The sequence below is a fragment of the Alosa pseudoharengus genome, unplaced genomic scaffold (assembly GCF_046254945.1).
Source record: "Alosa pseudoharengus isolate Yale_2024_CS ecotype anadromous, Long Island Sound unplaced genomic scaffold, YU_APseudo_1.1 YU_APseudo_1.1_scf_17, whole genome shotgun sequence".
Taxonomy (NCBI): domain Eukaryota; kingdom Metazoa; phylum Chordata; class Actinopteri; order Clupeiformes; family Clupeidae; genus Alosa; species Alosa pseudoharengus.
Window position 1 is genome coordinate 20,155,507 of NW_027468640.1, and position 18,299 is coordinate 20,173,805.

At 41.8% G+C, this 18,299-nt stretch overlaps 1 long non-coding RNA gene across 1 annotated transcript; it reads left to right on the plus strand.

Annotated features, from left to right (window-relative positions):
- The first annotated feature begins 15,808 nt into the window (after window positions 1–15,808).
- LOC143127396 (uncharacterized) lies at window positions 15,809–17,760 on the plus strand. The gene is made up of 4 exons (XR_012987596.1): window positions 15,809–16,014; window positions 17,311–17,419; window positions 17,509–17,571; window positions 17,717–17,760. It is a non-coding gene; the product is annotated as an uncharacterized LOC143127396 (long non-coding RNA).
- The last annotated feature ends 539 nt before the right edge of the window (window positions 17,761–18,299 follow it).

Here is an 18,299-nt window from a genome sequence, read left to right on the forward strand (position 1 = left end):
ATATTTATCTGTACCATTTGCATCAAATCACTAATACAGTAACACATCAAAAGCATGTTCAAACATTGCAACCCAAGTCACTTTTGGCACAAATACATGTGTGCTGTGTGTTGTGGTGGATTGTATGGGTGGGTGTGTAGGTGGGTGTAAGGCAGAATAACTGAGACAGGCAGGCAGTCAGGCAAAAGTGGGGCTGCAGAAAAGGATACACATAAAATGTCTTGATAGATTGATTAATAAATTGATCAATTCATTCATACATTAATTCTTTTGTATTGTTTACTTCACTGATGTTTAGTTAGATGGTTAACAAGCCGAAATACATTTTGGACAAAATGGCAACTATGCCTTGTTCTCTCCTGAGGGACTGTCAGCCTCTAAAAGTCTAATTTTTCTGTAGAAGCCATAAATGTGAATCATAGAGAGAGTCAATGCTATTATTGAGAGTCACAAAGAGAGACATGAATCTTTCATACCACATTCATAGATGCAACTAGTTTCTCATTATTGGTATTTTGCTCTTTTTCATTTTTGCAATTGTCATTCTATATGACAAGAAGGAAAAAAACTTGCTAGATCTGTTTAGTATTATGCATTAGTTCACCATATATAATTGGCATGGATATAACTACAAGAAAAAAATGCATCTGAGATATAGAGATGGTTGTTGTTTTTAAATGTCATGCATATGTGGTCTATGTGTGCTACATCCAGTACAAACCCGCTTCTGTGAATGAGGAAGCAGCAGCCAGAGATGTTCTGAGAGCTGACCCATGTTCAGCTAAAAGCCACAGTCTTCAAAAATAAACTTGTTGGTCACACAAGTGTGAACTTCAAAAGTCCCCTTTCTCACACATATTTTGTGGTTTAAGTGTTGCTTTTTTCATTGGCTTGGTTTTTAGTATCACTTGTTAAACATTTGAGCATAAACCAGCTTGTATTTTAGGAACACCTCCTCATTATTTTGTACAAGGAGTGTCGTAACTGAGAATAATATCAGTGGTCATATAAACAATAAGGCCTCAAAAACTGCATACAGTTTACATGTAACAGTATGAATTATTTAGTCTTGATCAAACTTGGATTTCCTTTAACATTTGAAATTTCTGTGCAATATAAAGTATTCATTAACTATGTCTAATTGCCATGGCTTTTTGCTATAACTATATTTTGATGCATATTTTCTGTTATATTGTGTTGTTCAGTAAATGTTCACTGTACTACCATCTGCACATGTGCAGTAGAGAGGAAATGGTTGGTGAGGCCCTCCTACACACAGCTCACAGCCTACAGAGGAAACCAGACCAGAACCACAATCTCTCACCTCCTCTTGCACAGCAATAGACACGTAGAAACACAAAGAAAAGGTAGAAAAGGTAGAAAACAAGTGAACGAGCAGCAGATGAAGAAACAACAAACAAACAGCAATAGGGTATAAAAAGAGACAGAGGGGAGGAGAGTAACAGGCAGATTGGGGCAGATGATTGTGAAACACTGAAACCAATGAAGACCCAGATAGTGACTAATTCAACACCACGGACAGCACCCACATGTGGCTCAGTGTTTCATTGTGTTTCTCACGCTGACTATAAATAGCCCTGAAACATCCTGTCTTGAGTGATGTCAGCCTTGGGGTCGATGCAATGGGTTGAGTTCATACATAGAATCATCTTGGGCTAATACTTTTTTTATGCCAGGTCTTTTCTCAGTTCTCTTCTACATGCTGTACATATCCAAATAAGGTAGCACATGGTTCTGGCTATGGTGAGAACTGACTGTGGAGACAATATCCAACCATATTCTGCATCTGTAATAATCTACACTAATGCACATTCTGCACAATTCCTTATTCCATTTTGTGTGTAAGTGCCTGCTTCTGTGATTGAGAAATTGTGCCAATTTTAAGTTTCACTGGTATATTACTTCCAGATCCTTGGCACATTAAGAACGAAAGAAATAAAGAACATTCTGGTATTTTTTTAGGTGGTTCTCATATGCCAGGTCTTTTCTCAGTTCTCTTCTACGTGCTGTACATATCCAAATGGTTCTAGCTGTGGTGAGAACTGACTGTGGAGACCATATTCTACATCTGTAATGATCAGTAACTATATGCATGTGACAATAAACTTCCTTGTATCCTTGTATCCTTGTATCTATAATAATGCACATTCTGTTTTAGAGTCATTATGCCATTTTGTGTGTGTGACTGCGTCTGTGAATGAGCAATTGTGCCAATTTTAAGCTTCACTGGTTTATTACTTTCGGATTACTTCCTTGGCACATTAAGAATGAAATAAATAAAGAACATGTTGTTACGGCCTGGCTCAAAGGCCATAACCAGAACAAAGGAGGACAAGTATAGAAAGGTCAACTTTTACCTATTTATTTTACAAAAACTAATCAAAACGAGCGAAAATGTCCACGTCATTATATGGAGTCAGTATGCAGCGTAGTGGGTGAGTGCGATATGGACTGAGAGGTGAAATGCGTGGATGCTAAAAACAAACAAAAAAACACACCTATCCATAAAACCCAAGAAGGCCCAAAAAACAGCAGCAGGGGAAACCCCCGTGCCCTTTATTCACCGGCCAGTTAGCACCAACAGGTGTGCTGGCCACGCTCACCCCGCCAATACCTGCAATGACAGAGACAACCAGCAGAAAAAGCGCAAGCAGACGGACCAAGCAGGGACGTCACCATGTGAATTCTGGTATGGAGCTGAGTGTGTTATTTAACTGTAATGTTGTCATGTGTTAAATTCTGTAGCCTGCTTCTGTGAATGAGGAAACAGAAGCCAGAGAAGCCAGTGTTGGTGACAGAGTTATGAGCCTTGCATTTGTGGTTTAGGTGTTGTTTAATGCCTTGGTTAAATTTGAAAAGGTTTGAGATGAAATTACCGGTATACACATTATAAATAAATAAATATAAATAAATAAAATACATTATTATAAAATATAAATAAATAAAATACATTATTTTGGGTGGTTCAGAGCAGTGCACCACTGGTGATCACTAGTGAACAAGGCCTCAAAAAGTGTCTGCGGTTCAAAAGTATAAATTATTTGGCCTTGAATCATACACTTGAATTTACGTTTTTTCTCAGTGGCTAAAACACTAAACCCATTGGCTGAAGAAAGTTTTCAGTTGCTTGAACTCATTAAGCTAATTGTTCAGTCTGTTGTCAATACCTTAAACCATTTCACATGGTAAAGTAAAACACAATTTGCAGATCTCACTTACAATTTTTAGCAAAACTTTGAGCACATTCTCATTCTCAAAACACATTCTGCACTCTAATGCACATGCATCCATACTGGTAAACACAAGTGTCAAAAATGAAATAGAAATAGACATACACGTGTCATTGATTAAACAGAACCACTCAAAATTGATTTCACTTGTTTCAAATGATGTGACAAAACCAATATAAGCCAGTTCAGAGAGCAAACAGGTTGTTGAAGGTGGGAATGAGAATGGATAGAAGAAACTATGTGAGAGGACGAGCACGAGTGCATACAGCATGTGAGGTGGGGGACGAGGAGGAAGGGGAGGATGGCAAGAAAGAGGATTTTTATTGGACACTGTAGTACAGTGCATTGTAGGCTGTATACTGTACAATACTGTAAACAAATCGTATGGCCCTGAACATTGTGCTTTCCATTTGTTCACAGTACTGACTGCTCAATAGATTTTGAGTGGTTGCAAGTTCATATCAACAAAGAACAAGAATCAAAGGACAAGTTTGTGAGATGCAGGGTACTGTAAAAATAGGGGTACAAGCTGAAAGAACAAAAAAATGCAAAGAGCAAAGCAAAGTAGTAATTTCTACTTGATGTTTTCGTTCATCAAAAGACAATGACGGAAAAATATGAATTTTGCTTTTAGATTTAAAATGTACTTCTCCCTGAGAACTATATGTTTTGAATAATGTGTTTTCTATTTTTTGGTGTATTGTTTACTGACTGCTTGATAGTGTATATCAGTATATCACTGTTTTGTGGCAAAAGTTTCATTTTGAGCACAGGTAAAGCTGTTTTGAGCCAAAAGTTTCATTTTGCAAGAGGAGTCAGAGGTTTTGTAAATAGTGCTTGAAGCTGAGGTTTTGTATTTAATGTTTAAAGAAAATGGAGCAAGGTTTCAGAAATTGTGTTTTAGGAATTGAGAAAAACTGTAAAATATCAGTGCAATATAATGTATTGTTTATATCTAATTGACATTGCAGAGTGAAGAAAGAGAATGAATGATGAATGAGACATGGAGAGCATGTGAGTGAGTGAGTGAGTGAGTGAGTGAGTGGGTGCGTGAGTGAGTGAGTGAGTGAGTTTTTGATTTTCAAACTGCATTACACTCAAGTCCCATGATGTGTCTTTGTGTGGACCATGACAAGACTGGAAACACTGTGATGATGAGAACACTTATATACAGTTTGTATCTACCAAAGTCAACATGAAGCAGGACTAAAAGGGAAGTGAGCACTGTCTCTTTAAGAAGAAGAAAACTGATGTGGGCAGCGGTTAAAGTCACTGTGGTCTGTGACTTCAGTACGTTAGCTACGTCAGTTTCAGTGCATCTGCGGTTCATTAGTGTCAGAGCTTGTTCACATGCATGCTAATGCAGAGTGGAAGGCAATGGGCTGCACATACAGGTAGCGATGGGCAAAGTGAGACTTTGTGGAATACTGAACCCCATGAGCACCCAGCTACCAAACAATTCAGCACCTCGGACAGCTCCCACACATGGACCACAACTTTTTTTTTTTTTAAACTACTTTTATCTGTCCTGTTTGAGCTTGGAATACACATTTCCATCAGTCCACATCCAGCATGGGGAGGTTTAAAGACAATTATAACCTTTTTTAGAATGGCAGTGAATATTTCAGTCCAAAATCCAAATTCAGTCCAGTCAGAACTTTGGGGTCTTAACTGAAAGCTGTCGCCTCTCCCTCCATCACCCAACCTGTTTTCTGCTGACCTTGAGCTGACTAACTATAGTGGCCGGGGGCTCCTGAGTTATTTTGGTCCCCTGCCAACACACATGCACATGTTTCCCACCCGTACTCATACTTCTCAACACTCTCAAAAATAGGGGTGCGGTTGGGGTACATATTTGTTCTTTTAGGTACAACTTTTGACCCTTTACCTTATAGGGAACACAATAGAGCCACTAAAGTACTAATATGTACCATTGTGAGATCATTAATGTACCTTTACTAAATACACTCACAAATAAGGGACCATATTTGTACTGAAGGGACAAAAAGTCCATGGCCTGTCAAAATTTGTTGGGGGAGGAGATTCGAGAGCAACCGTTATTTCCTTAACTTTGTCTCACTCACCAAGTAATGGAGCAACTTAGAGGAGCTTGGTGCACCAGTGTGTACCTAAGCCAGTACAAATGTTTGTCGCTGGTGCAGTACTCTTTTGAAGAACAATAATGTACCTATGCTTGCAGGTACTTTTTTGTACCCTAGCCATCTGTACCCATCAACGTACACTTGTGTACCTGCAATGACTGAAATGTACCTGTATATGTCATTACCGCACACTCTAAAAAATGCAAATACCAGTGTGTACCAAAGTCGGTACAAATGCTTGTCGCTGGGGCAGTACCCTTTTAAAGAACAATAATGTACCCATGAATGCAGGTACTTTTTTGTACCCATCAAGGTACTAATCTGTACTTTAAGAGTACCACCCCACACTGTAAAAAACTAGATGTACCGCATAGCGGTACAAAATATGACCGCCGCTCAGTCCTGTACATCCGTTCCGCGAAAATAAAGCACACTTCAATTTGTCTCCATATTTTACTCCATCCCCCACTCTTGAAACTTTTGTGTATGCTTGTTTGGCATGCCTGAGTGTGTGTGTGCGGCTGCACAGAAAGTAGCCTACTGGTGCTGAAAAGGTGAATAGATTGTAGAATAGCCAAAGAAGATGTAGCATTGTTATAAAACCTTTAAAATCTCTAAACAATCACAAGTAGGGCAGTTCATCACAGTTCATCCATTACAACTGGATTGATGAAAGGTCACTTACACCTGTAGGCTACATTGTATTTGGGAAAAGCAAAAGGTATCAGCATAATGTTATTTATTTATTTATTTGTTTATTTATTTATTTATTTACAAAAACATCTCAGCCGTTTTCAACAGCTATCAAAAACAAAGGTCATTTTTGGATGGATGGATTTTTTTGTGAATGTTTCTTCTTCTACATAAGATTTTAGTCATCTTTAGTTCATGTAATACTTTATTGTCAATGCACAAATTAAGTAACAGTAGTCTGAAACGTTATTGTTAATGCACAAATTAAGTAACAGTAGTCTGAAACGAAATGCTGTTTTACTAGTGGTGCAAATAACTGACATGTCCAAATGGGCCTTGATGAAATGCGTCGCTAGACTGTTCATACACATTTTAACGGGCCAAAGTTGAAGAGCTGTTGTCCGTTATTGTTCGTGCAAATATAGGCTGATTCATGTTCCCTTGCATTGTGTAACTGAGGTCCATGGCTAGTCTGGCTTTCACCAGACCAAGCTCAATCTTTTAAGAAATCAAAAAATAAATAGCGGGCAGATCAGGCTGGGTTCACCAAGCGAGCCTAGTCCATAGGCACCCGATATTGTTCACGCTCTGGCTATTCTAAATGCAAAAATGCATCAGGGAGTTATGACAAAACTGTAACTAACAAACTAGATCCTAATAGAAAGCTGTTAGCTTCCTTAAGCTACAGGTAGGCTTATAAGGTAGGCCTATTTACAACATAAATTGTCAATAAGCTATGCTGGCGACACAAATAAAATCTCCTTTGGAAACCAATGGCTTAAGCCTTACAGTATCAAGCGGACTTAAATTGCCATATCGTGGCGAAAAGTTGTAATAAAATTCACGCAGCTCCATGAGTCAAGGAAAGCGCGAATGAAGTAGCCACCTCTAAATGGGACCCACTAGCCTAAACAGTAGCTTATGGTGTGTTGCTAAAGCAGCCATAATGAAATGAAGGTGTCATTGTTTGGATACTTCACACACACGTGCTTTTTAATTTCACAGACTACAACTACCAAGCTGGAATCAAAGCACATCGATTCCCCTCTCAGACCCTGCACGCACTTCAAACAAAATAAACAGGCGTCTCAGTCTCACGCATGTAGGCAAAACTGTATCAGATCGGTGTAACGTTGGTAAATCTTCCATTGCACAGAATGATTTTTGTAGCACGTGCAACAAATGACAGTCGAAAGATACAATTACAGTGCTGTTATCAATTTGCTTGGTATAACCGCATTTATAGTTTTCTACAAATGCAATCAATCAAATTGGCCTCCATCACTCAACCAACGCTAACGGTAACATTGCCTAGGTCCTTATTGATATTATAAGATTAACGTACCTGCAGTAAAAACCAAGCATGTCCGATAAACATCCTCAGATTTATTTCGGCTTCAAGAAGAAATGGGAATTACATTTCATGTGAACATCATCCTATCCTTATTAGACGTTCTCTGCGGTAAACTATAGTCCTTGTAGGAAGCGGCCATTGTATTCCAACCCACGTTTAACTTCCAACAAAATTACGTCTCACTGCAACGATGCGCCATCTAGTGGACAAACGACTACTTATCGCCAATACTGGAAATGCAGCCATGATGATGATGATGATGAATATTTATTTTGGCTTTCTTTTAATCCTACTGAATTTGTAATTATGTATCAGCCGTTCTAATACCGATAGTATGTGGGTGCCTGTGTGTGTGTGCATGTGTATATGTGTGCACCGCCATCTACAGGCCAATGAGTGTACAGTCACTAAATGTACACATAATCTATTTTTTTAAAGACCCCCCCATGGATGAAATTCTACGAAACTTGGCATACCCCCAGAGAATGCCAGGTCAATCATACACATAAAATTTGGTGCAGTTCTGAACATCTTAACTGAAGATAGGGACGATTAAAGCAGAATAATATTGCATTTTCATTTTTTACCGGGGGGGTGCAAATCACAAATGAGTGATTATGGGCCAGATTGATGTGGGCCCTTGAGACCAACATACCATAAAAGATTCTTCATCCTCGGTGCCACGGTTCAGGTAGTTATTTAGGAAAAACTGCTTTTTTTGCGGTTCGGGGGGCCCAGCACGGGGGGGGGAGTGGACCCCGGGGACGAAACGAAATTTTTCCGTAAAAGTCTAGTGGGGCTACATACCCACCAGGGGCGATTCTAGACCTAGAGCTTTGCTGGGGCACAGGCCCCCAACTCCCAATACATAAAAAAAATTAAATAAACTAGATGTACCGCAGAGCGGTACAAAATATGACCGCCGCCCAGTCCAGCACATTTTTTCCACAAAAAGAAATCACGCTGAAAGGCCTATATGATTTTAACTGTCTCACTAAATTGCATTATCCACACTCACTTCTCACTGGTATCTGCTAGACAACAAGTACCAAAACATGATTAGTTCATAGATTTCACATGTAAAATTAATTTTATACAACCCCACCTCCATCTTGCCTGTTCATAATTATGAGAAATTCTTGATTGTTTGTGTTATGTTTATGTTATGTGTGTGTGTGTGTGTGTGTGTGTGTGTGTGTGTGTGTGCGTGCCTGCGTATGTGCCTGTGCATGGAAGCGTACATATGTCTACTGTGTGAGTATGTGTCATGATTACTGTGAATGTGTGTGTGTGTGTGTATCTGTTTGTGCACATGTGTGCACATGAACTGGGTTAACATGACCCCTGGAGGCAAATATACGGAAAAATGGTCATCCTAGGCCCTACAGTTCTCAAGATATTCACAGAGAACTGTGTCTGGCCTACCCTCCTTTCGGGGGGTCCAGTCCAGCGGGGGGGCTACAGATCAAAACGAAAAATGACAGTTCCATGCTATCCATGTGGGGGTACATGCCCACCAAGTTTTGTGTACCCCGGTCTTTCAGTGTCCCGGGAATCCTTGTTGGTGTACGTCACTAAATGTACACATAAATTGTTTTATTGTAAGGCCCCCCATGAACGAAAGTACACAAAACTTGGCATGCATTCGGAGGGTGTCATAATGATCCTACACTTTCAATTTCGTGCAGTTTTGACCATGTCAGCCAGAGATATTGTGATGAAAACACCTAATTTTTTGCTTTTTAATTTTTAACTAGGTGGCGCTATACATGAAATAAGTGGTAATGGGATGGGTTGACATGGCCCCTTGAGATCAACATACAAAAAAAAGGTGGACCTCCTAGGCCCTACGGTTCTCGAGATATTCACAGAAAACTGTCTCCGGCCACCTACAGGCCAGTTGGTGTATAGTAACATAAATTAATTTATTGTGTGGCCCCCCATGAACGGAATTCCACGAAACTTGGCGTGCATTCAGAGGGTGTCATAATGATCCTACACTTCCAATTTCGTGCAGTTTTGACTATGTTAGGTCACAGATACCTGCGATTACAACACCTCATTTTTACTTTTTTGTGTTTAACTAGGTGGCGCTATACATGAAATGAGTGGTTATGGAATGGGTTGACATGGCCCCTTGAGATCAACATACAAAAAAAAAATGGTCCTCCTAAACCTTACGGTTCTCGAGATATTCACAGAAAACTGTGTCTGCCCTACCCTCCTTTCGGGGGGTGCAGTCCAGCGGGGGGGCTACAGATCAAAACGAAAAACGATGGTTCCATGCTATCCATATGGGGTTACATGCCCACCAAGTTTCGTCTACCCCGGTCTTTCAGTGTCCCGGGAATCATTGACAGAAATTTGGACATGCGAAAAAGAAAAAAAAAAAAAAAAAAAATCTGACTAAACCTATATGACCGCCGCTTCGCTGCGCGGCGGTCATAATAACTGTGCGCGCAATATGAAATAAATGGCTAGCCTGATTTGGACCATCACATATCTCCCCTAGGCTCCCCCGACATCCTCCTCCATACTCTGAATAGTTTTACGTCTAGCCCCCATCATGTTCTCATCCGTTTCTTGCCTGTCTCTCTCCTCCTCCTCCCCCTGCCTGGTACTGGACTGCCCAGCCTGTGCTCTTTCTCCCCTCTCTTCTCCCTCTCTTCGACCTTCTTCTACTCCTTCTCCTCCTCCAGCACTCTCTCACTCAATTGTTGTAGCAGCCACTATCCAGCAACATCCAAACACATAGGCATAAGTAGGCCTATACTCACTGCATTAATTTAATAGGCTTTCCTACTAACACAAAAGCTTATTTTTAGTCAAAATTGAGATATACTTCCCTCCCAGGCAAGGGTCCTATAGACATCCTGGCAATACTGCAGTTCTTTGTAGCTTAAATAGCCTACTAAAGCCTTCATACTGACTTTTGGTGATCATTTGCAAATGTAGCCTATAATAATTTACACAGATGGCTATCTGATTCTGTGTATTATAGGCTACATTTGCAAATGCAGCAAACTTATTTGAGTTTGCCATTAAATCATTGATCAAATCACAGCACTGGCTATTACCAGCATAAATGTTAATGTTACCGTTAATGTGGGCAAAATTACCATACCTCCCTCATCCTCCTCACTGTTCCTCTCCCTCTGCCTCTGTTCAGGAAGAATTTTATGATGTCCATCTCTATATAGTTTATCAGAAGGCTATGTTTAGTTTTACAGTAGGACAGCTTCACAAACAGTATAGGCTACTTTTACAGGACTCTTTCTACAGTATAGTATAAATCGTTGTTAATTGTCCGCATGTGTGCATGCAGCCTACGCATGGTGTGTGAGTGAGAGCACAAGCTGGTAAACTGTTGCTAAGGCTACAATGACGCTAAGCATTGAAAAACAGATGCTAGTTATGTGCAACACTCTCTAACAGCGATCAACTTGTCATTTTTTGTGTTGTGAATTTTAGGGGACGACTTACTCTGTGCTCAAAGTGATGTAATGAGCTCCAGCCGATTCCACAGTGTATGTGTGTGCAGTACAACGAAACACTCGGAAGAATCATGTGAACGATTTTCATTGGTTGTTGCGTTCAATCTTACCCAGCTACAGAGATGCTATTTCCTGATTGGCTATTATGGCCCCTTTCTTTATTCCTTTTTTTTTTTTTTTATTGGCTGGTAAGTGACAGGCTCGAGCCATGAGTAAAGCAGGCACGGAGATGCGCTCATGAATGCCGTTTCCAGCTAGAGCCGCGCTAGAATTTTACTGGGGCACTGGAGACTTTTACTAAGGCACGTGCCCCAGTGAATAAGGTCTAGTGACGCCCCTGTTGCTAACTAAGTTAGCCATATTAGCTAGCTACTTCCATTAGGTCTCTATCAGGAGCTAGGCTAGGTAGCATAGTTTAATGGTTAAATCCTAGCGACTAGTTGTGTTAACCTTTTAAATGTAATGATTGATGTTACTTTTATTTTATATCTTGTATTTTGTATTTAGTATGTTTTGTGTGGGTTACCTGTGCTTTTTGCCCTGTCTCTGTCACTCTGGGGAAGAGGAGTTGGGGGAAGGAGAACCTACTGCCTGCTTCACTGTATTGTCCCTATCGTTTTGCAGAGAATAAAAGCCCGCGAATACATCGTCATCCCGTGTCACGTCAGTCACTCAAAAACAGCAAATCACAACGCAGAGTGTATTCCACCGGTCACACTCATAGACAGTAAAAGAAATGGACGAACAGACTCCGTCGTTTTCAATGGGAGGGCACTGAGTCAAATAGAACGATTTTTCAGTTGGTCCCCCCAGTACTGCGCAGACTCACACTTAACTTCGTGACGTTAGCCATCGAACTGAATCTTGTAACTCATATGATAGATACACAGAAATTCTTCTTACACTTCCTTCGCCTTCAAAGTCATCAAAGTTAAACATTTATTTATGTATTATTATTAATATCATCCTCACCAAGTCGAGTTAATGTTGAAGCTACCATAGCCTACATGATCATCTTCAAAAACAGTCATGCTAAAACAAAACAAAGTTATAGCCTTGAAGCTAATCTTTTTTCCACTTTTCCGACCTACGGTCAATCCATCGAAAACCTCTGAAATGATTAGTGCCCTTTTTTTAAAAATTAGGTTTACTTTTTTATTATTATTAGGTTCCCTCTGTGTAATGCTTTACCTTAACATACGGTCGTGTATGCTAGGTTTTGCTTATGAGTTGCTTATGAGTTGAGGCCAAGGATTTCGTCCACCGCATCCACCTCACTGATGATCGCCCGTTCAGGCTTCCTTACCGCCGGATTCCCCCTGCCCACTATCTCAAGCTGAGGGAAGTCCTGGGAGAGATGGAGGAAAAAGGGATAATCACTAAGTCCATCAGTGAATACGCCTCGCCTCTGGTTATGGTTTGGAAGAAGAACGGGGACCTCAGAATATGTACAGACTTTCGCTGGCTTAACGCTAAGACTGTGAAGGATGCACATCCATTGCCACACCAGTCTGACTGCCTCGCTGCCCTTGGTGGAAATGCACTGTTCAGCACCATGGATTTGACATCTGGGTTTTACAACATCCCCCTCCATGAGTCTGACAAGAAGTACACGGCCTTCACAACTCCACTCGGGCTTTATGAGTACAACAGGCTTCCTCAAGGCCTGTGTAACAGCCCTGCTTCCTTCATGCGCATGATGTTGAGCATTTTTGGCAATCTCAATTTCTCCACTCTTCTGTGCTACCTTGATGACCTCCTTGTCTTTGCTCCATCTGAGACTGAGGCTCTGTTGCGTCTTGAGGTTGTCTTCACCAGACTGAGAACATACAACCTGAAGCTCTCTCAGAAGAAATGCCACTTTTTGCGCAAGTCTGTGAAGTTTCTTGGGTATATCGTCAATGTGAGTGGCGTGTCTGTTGATCAGGAAAAAGTTGATGTCATCTCTAGCTTCACCACACAGGACCTTATGATGGAGGACGGCTGCACACCTTCTCAGAAGAGAGTTCGCTCCTTCTTGGGTATGGTGATGTATTATCAACATTTTATCCCTGGCTGTTCGTCCATTGCCAAGCCACTGTTTGCGCTGACTGCTGGCCAGAAGCGTAGAGGTAGGCATGACAGGAAGCTCAGGAGACCTGGCACCTACCGTGAGCTGACTCCAGGGGACTGGACTCCAGCCTGTGAGACAGCTTTTGAAGACCTCAAGAGAGCGTTGATGACCAGTGTAGTTTTGGCTCATCCGAACTTCAACAAACCGTTCGTCCTGTGCACAGACGCTTCACTTGATGGCTTAGGAGCTGTTTTATCTCAGGTTCAAGATGGAGAAGAGAGAGCCAGACCTATAGCATTCGCCAGCAAATCCCTCAGTCGGAGCCAGGCCAACTATCCAGCACATAGGCTTGAGTTTTTGGCTTTGAAGTGGGCTGTGTGCGATAAGTTTAGTCACTGGCTCAAGGGCCACACTTTCACCGTCTGGACGGACAACAACCCACTCACGTACATTCTGACAAAGCCAAAGTTGGATGCATGTGAGCAGCGGTGGGTTTCCAAGCTGGCTCCATATACCTTTGATATTAAGCATGTCCCCAGGACCAAGAACGTGGTGGCTGATGCTCTGAGTCGTGACCCCTTTGTGAAGCCTGTCAACCAGCGGCTCCTGTCTGAGTCATACACAGATCTGTTGCAGCAAGCCTCTGACGTGGACAACAGTTGTGTTCAGGACGTATTTCGCCTCACTTGTCATCCTCAGGCCATGACTGACTCCTCCTTCAGTGCTGAGCAACCCCTATCCATGTCAGGTGATGACGTGTCGGCAGCTTTGGACACACAGGATGCCTGGGACCGTGGAGCTCAGCAGAGGGCCATTTCCCTTGGTGATCATTTGGAGGGCCTGGGTAATGGTGGTCAAGACACGTTTCACACATGGTCGACGGATGAACTGAGGGCTCGCCAGCTTCAGGATGCCACCATTGCAAGAGTGATTTTCTTCGTTGATCGGAAACTGAGACCATCAAGGCGTGAACGTGCCCACGAGGACAACCTGGCCTTGAAGTTACTGAGGCAATGGCAGAGGTTCCAGCTGGAGGATGGAATTCTGTACCGAGTTTTTAAAGACCCGCTTACCAACATCAAGAGGTTTTAGTACGTCGTGCCTGACTCTCTGAAGAGTGATGCGTTGGCTGGTGTTCATGATCTGGCTGGTCACCAGGGTCAGCCCCGCACCCTCTCCCTTGCCCGGCAGAGATTCTTCTGGTATGACATGGAGAAGGATGTCAGAAACCATGTCAAGACCTGCATGAGGTGTGTTCTCAGCAAAACCCCTGAGCCAGCTGCCAGAGCTCCCCTGCGGAGCATCAGAACATCTGCCCCCCTGGAGCTTGTCTGTATTGATTTCTGGTCAGCTGAGGACAGGAACAACAAGTCTGTGGATGTCCTGGTCATCACCGACCACTTCACCAAATGGGCCACGCGTTTCCCTGTCAAGATCAGACTGCTAAGAAGGTAGCAAAGAAGCTATGGGATAACTTTTTTTGTGTCTACGGCTTTCCCACCCGCCTGCACTCTGACCAGGGAGCATCTTTTGAGAGTGAACTCATCGCGGAGCTTATGGAGTTAGCTGGCGTCCACAAGTCTCACACGTCTCCTTACCATCCGATGGGCAACGGTGGTACAGAGAGATTCAACCGGACATTGGGAAACATGCTGAGGTCCCTGCCTCTACAGTCAAAACAGAAGTGGCCCCAGATGGTTCAGACCATGACGTTTGTGTATAATTGTACAGTACATGAAACGACTGGGTTTGCGCCATTCTATTTGATGTTTGGCAGGGTGCCGAGGCTGCCTGTTGACCTGATGTTCAGGAATGTGAGCCATGATGAGGGGATTGCAGACTACGACACGTATGTGAAGTCCCTGGCCTGCGATCTCCAGTCAGCCATGCAAGTCGCTCAGAGGAACTCAAGGCTTGAACAAAGACACCAGGCTGACCAGTACAACAAAAGTGTGAAGGGGCTGGCGCTCTCCATCGGTGACCGTGTTCCCCACTAACACAAAACGTTAAGGGAACGTTCGGGAACGTTAGTGTATGGTTCCCTAAAGGGTAGTTCGAACCAAACCAAAAACTAACGGTTAGGGAACGTTACCTAAGGGTTTCTTAACGTTCCTAAACGTTAAGGGAACCAACCAACCAAAACGTTTTCCTGTGGTTGCACAGTACCTTCACACAACGTTCCCGTTTAGTTGTTATTGGTTGTTTTTGGTTGTTCTGAGTGCACCCCCACGCCAGTAGGGGGAAGACGCCTGGTCTGCATTCAGAACCGATTGCAGTTTCACGTTGGATTAAACAAACAATAATACTTCGGTAAATAAAATATAAAATATTTTTATAATAGTTTTCTGCTATCACTAGAATACATTCAGAACATGTTTCATTTGTTCCTGTAGCCTACCATTACCATTTTACATTCACACATTTTACATTATTTGCATTCGAGGCTTCTGATTAGGTGGCAATGACGTCAATGGTAATGCGTCTCTATTCATTCCAATTCCATGCCGTGTTAAATGTGTTGGCATTGTGTGATTGATTGCGCCTCTATCAGCTTTAGAAACTGGAGACAATAACAGCTATAGTCGATACTAACACAAGCTCCATTTCAGTTTTTGAAGTAAGATACAAAATGTTTGCAGTCACTTGATTTAGATCCACTCAAATGATTGGTCTTATAAAATCTAAGTAAGGTAAACATCATATCAAGATAATATTTATTTTAGGCTAATATCAATTTTACTAAATAAAAAATATATACTTTTGTGCTTTTTTTTACGTATTAGGTGAACTTTAAACAAAAATCTATCAATAGAACACTTTTCACAACTAAGAAAATTCACTTCTTTCATTTCACAATTCACTTCAGTTCAATCAGACAGGCTCTCCCTTACACGTAGGCCTACCCCCACGCCAGTAGGGGGAAGACAGCGCCTCTGCTTTCAGGTGATCGATTGAAGTCTTGTCCTGACTTCCGTAAACGGGCTCTGTTTGAATTCCGTGATTCTTGAACGCCGCTGGAAGAAGTCTTGGAATGGATTACACTCGTCTTGAATTCGATTTCACGAAAGTAAGTGAAATATGTTACAGTTTCATGATGTAGGCCTAGTGGTTGTAATGCAAGAGTTTGAGGTTTAACCTTAAGTCCTTTCACTTGTAGGGCTTTGTTATATTCCGATTCTGCCAAGTTTGTAATTTACCAGAGCACATTGCTCGTTCGTCTTTGTTTGAGCTGTTCTCAACGTGTTATGTTTTGCAGCATTGTATGTTTTGTGTCATCGTGTTAACCTGCTCGCGTTGATGTTACAAATAATAGCACTAGGCTACCGTTTCTTTTAATTAGTTTTAGTGTACAGTCAGTCCTTTTAGGCAAGTCACTCGGCAGCAGTGGTGTAGGCTAGTGGATATAGTCCTACTGTATGTAGCTGGATCTAGGCTACTGTGATGTAGGCTAGTTAGCTGTAGTGGGTAGGCTATACTGTGATCAACCCCAAATGTATCCTAGTCTATTTTAAGTGGGTATACTGAGATGGTGATGCTTTTTAAGTTGGTATAACCTACTGAACAGTCCTGCATATGTAGGCTACACTAGAGCCATAGAGATGGCTATAGATAATGTCAGAGAATGTCTAATAATCCTTAGAAGGGCTCTGATAATGTATAGGCTACAGTACACTGTCGGCGGCCATTTTGTAACACAGTTGATCGGATAGACGATTCAAGTGAATAGACCTCTGAATTTTGCCTTCAAAAAGCTGAGATCCGGTAGCCTATCTTGCAATTTTTGCTATGGGAAAATAACATGGGGAGAGAATTATTGCACTCTCCCGGGGACGAAGAAGTCTGAAATGCAGACATTTTGCTCAACACACGTTTGTCCTCTGCCTTCGAGTGGTAGGCTAACTGTGATCTTCAACAGGCCTACGTTAAGACAGCAACTTAGATTTTTGCTACCCCAGACCTAACTTGCAATGTAACTTGTCATAGGTAGTTAGGTTAAATTAACACCCTGATCTCCTTATAGGCAAAGATGGCAGTTTTGGTTCCTTTTTGTAGGCAAACTTCAGAGGTCTGTTGGGAAGCATACAGGAAGGGGCGGAATGTGTGTAGTAGGCTATACACAGCTGCCATACTGGCTTTACAAACTAAGCCCATGCATTTCTATGGATGCTGTGTCTCCCCATTAGAAATTCTCTGGGCTACAATACAAAAATCAAGTCAAAAGCTGGGCCAAATATCCAGTCAAGAAAATCTGGTTGTGTACAGATGACTGATTGCTACAATACTATCAATAATAGTTTTCTCTATATGGAAATACTGCTTTGCTCTACTACTGGCTCACAAAAACGTTGTTCTCTTAACGTAGATTCATACACCAAAGCTATGGAAAAATGTCAGCGGCTGATGGACACTTCTAGCATTGAGGCGGAAGAAAATGCGAGCGTCCACAAAAGGCTGTGCATGGTCAAGTGATGGTAAGACCTCTTAAATACAGACTACATTATTTGCACAATTCAAATATTCTTTTTGCAATCAGTGCAGATTGTATGGTCTTTTATTTCAGATGAATCCGTTCCGCAAGCAAGAAAGCATTCCAGGATGGTGCGTGTGCCTGGAAGCCCTGTCTGTAAGTTAACATTTATACATGTATTATTTAAGAAAACCAGTTGAGTCATATTTCCTACCATGGAACTACTGACATTCATGTTTATTAACCTAGTGCATATCATGTTACTGTTCTGATGTATTTGTCTCTTCCTGCCTTTTATTAGGTCAGCAGATGTCACTGCCTCCACCACCTGCATGTGAGTTTTTCTTTTTAGCGATTGTTTAATGTAACAGCATAGGTTTATCTTTTGCAAATGTCATGTGCAAGAAACCTACCATAAATTAACTGACCAATATTCATATTTACTTTCTTTTTAGATGAGTCAACACCACACAGGCAACCAGCTCATTGCCCAGAGCTGGATGGGTCTATTATAACGCCTGCCACTTCATCTTGGGACCCAGTTGAAGGTACAGTGTCTTTGAATTTTCCATTTCCAAGTAAATACAATTTCATGACAAGGAACTTGAGAGTAAGTAACTTTTTTTGTTGTTGTAAACAGCACAAGTGACTCATCACACAGAGGGAGGTGGCTTGGCTGAGCTGCAGGAGAGGAGGAACAAAATGCCCTCTATCCAGGACTTGGGTGCCAGTTGAAGGTACAGCGGCTTTGAATTTTCCATTTCCAATTAAATGCAATTTCATGACAAGGGATTTGAGTGTAACTTAACTTTTTTGGTTGTAAATAGCAGAACACGTCGCACAGAGGGAGGTGACTCCTCGCACAGAGGGAGGTGACTCAGCCA